At 38.8% G+C, this 2,160-nt stretch overlaps 1 protein-coding gene and 1 pseudogene across 7 annotated transcripts in view; one reads left to right on the top strand and one right to left on the bottom strand.

Annotated features, from left to right (window-relative positions):
• Positions 1-2,160, bottom strand: part of Plec (plectin) — a 66,171-nt gene that overhangs the window by 53,215 nt on the left and 10,796 nt on the right. The window lies entirely within an intron of this gene.
• On the top strand, positions 1,887-2,026 carry LOC117285066 (annotated as a pseudogene).

Genomic DNA, 2,160 nt, shown 5'->3' with positions numbered 1-2,160 from the left:
AAAAAAAAAAAAAAAAAAAAAAAAAAAAAAGACCAAAAGACCAGCCACAGGCAACATGGCAAGACACTGTCTCAAAAAAATAACAAAATGAAAAACAAATGAAGGCAGGCATGGTGCATGCCTGTAATCCCAGCACTCAGGAGGATGAGGCAGGAGGACCACTGTGAGCTTAAAGCCTGCCTGACCTATATAGTGAGTTTCAAGGCCAATCTGAATTACAGAGTGAGTCCCTGTCTCAAAAAAAAGGGGGAAGGATTTAGCCCAGCGGTTCGGTGGCCTGCCTTGCAAGCACAAGGACCCAAGTTCAATCCCCTGTACCAAAAATAATAATAATAATAAATTAGTAAACCAAAATAAATACATACATACATACATACATAAATTGATCTGGCCAAAGACACTATTGACAGAAATAATTCAAAACTGATCTATGACAGAAAACATCATAGCAGAAACTAGAGGGCCAGAGATTTAGTTCCGTGGCATCATGCCTGCCTTGCAAATGCAAGGTCCTGAGTTTGATCCCTGGTACCAGGGGAAAAAAAAAAAGAACAACAGAAACTAGGGACACAAGGCAACTTTTAGGGAGCTGAAGCCAGACATGAAACTGCTGCACACCTATAATTCTAGCAGTCTGGGAGGCTGAAGCAGGAGGATCACATGTTCAAGCTCAGCCTGGGCAATGCAAGACCTCAGCAAGACCTTACCTCAAAAAAAATTTTTGTTTGTTTGTTTGTTTGTTTATTTTGGTACCAGGGATCGAACTCAGGTCCTTGTGCTTGCAAGGCAGGCGGTGGAACCACTTAGCTAAATCCCCAGCCCCCTTACCTCAAAATTTAAAAAATAAAAAATTTTAAAGGGGAGGGGCCTCAGAATGCAGCTCTGTGCAAAGGCCCTGAGCTTGAAGAGTTAAGTCCTCAATCCAAACAAAACAAAACTATCACAAATCAAAAAGAAAAAACATTTTTTTTTTTGTTTTTGTTTTTTGAGACAGGGTCTCACTATGTAGTTGAGACTGATCTGGAACTCACTATGTAGCCCAGGCTGTTCACAAACTCACAGTGATCCTCCTGCCTCAGCCTCCTGAGTGCTGGGATTACAGGCATGTGCCACCATGTTCAGCAAAAAGAATATTTTTTAAGGCACTAGGGATCAAACTCAGGACCTTGTACTTGCCAGGAAGGCACAGTACAACTGAGCTAAATCCCCAGCCCCAAAAGAAATAAAAAAAAAAAAACCTTATAAAGAAATAAACAATGCTTCAGAAGAGGCAATTAATAAAAGAAGAAGCCAGGCATGGTGGCATATGCCTATAATCCCAGCACTCGGGAGGCTGAGGCAGGAGGATTGCTGTGAATTTGAGACCAGCCTGGGCTACAAAGTGAGTTCCAGGTCAGTCTCAACTACATAGTGAGACCCCGTCTTAAAAAAACAAAAAATAAAAATAAAAATAAATAAAAGAAAAAGTAAATGGTCAATAACATCTATGGAATGATGTTTCATTAATAATCAAAGCATACAAGTAAGATGAATTAGAATTTTTTCATTAATCAGATAGGCAACCAACTAAAGAGTCTGTTATGCCTGCTGAGCTCATCTACACTGTGTGGCAATTTAGAAATACACTCTTTTTAAATAAGTCCAATGTCCATTTAAAAGGGTCAAGTAAATAAACTTTAGTACTTCTGTATAAAGGAATATTTTATAGCCATTTAAAAGTATGAGGCTACCAATAACATTCAACAGATAGAATAACTCTTTCCCAAAAAATGATGTTTAGAGGGCTGGAGATGTAGTTCAGTGGTACTGTGCCTGACTGACAAGTACAAAGTCCTGAGTTAAATTCCCAATATCAGAAAAAAAAATGGTGTTAGGACAAGTAGATAGTATTTTATGAAAGGAGAGGTTAGCACTCCCCTTGAAAGGGATGGAAGAGGCCCTCAGGCCTGACAACATGCATATGGTTAAGGACAGGTAGATAGCCACATATGAAAGAATGAAGTTGGACCTCTACCTAAAACTATATACAAAGTTAAGTCAAAATAGCTCAAAGACCTAAAACCATAGAATTCAAAGAAGAAAATATAGGCATAAACCTTTGTGACTTTGGTTTAACCAATGGTTGCAAAGCAACCCAAAAAAAGTCAGAATCATATTAAA

Source organism: Fukomys damarensis, unplaced genomic scaffold, assembly GCF_012274545.1.
Source record: "Fukomys damarensis isolate Sample0158 unplaced genomic scaffold, DMR_v1.0_HiC HiC_scaffold_5, whole genome shotgun sequence".
In the NCBI taxonomy this organism is placed as follows: domain Eukaryota; kingdom Metazoa; phylum Chordata; class Mammalia; order Rodentia; family Bathyergidae; genus Fukomys; species Fukomys damarensis.
This window is presented reverse-complemented; position numbering and strand designations above follow the sequence as displayed.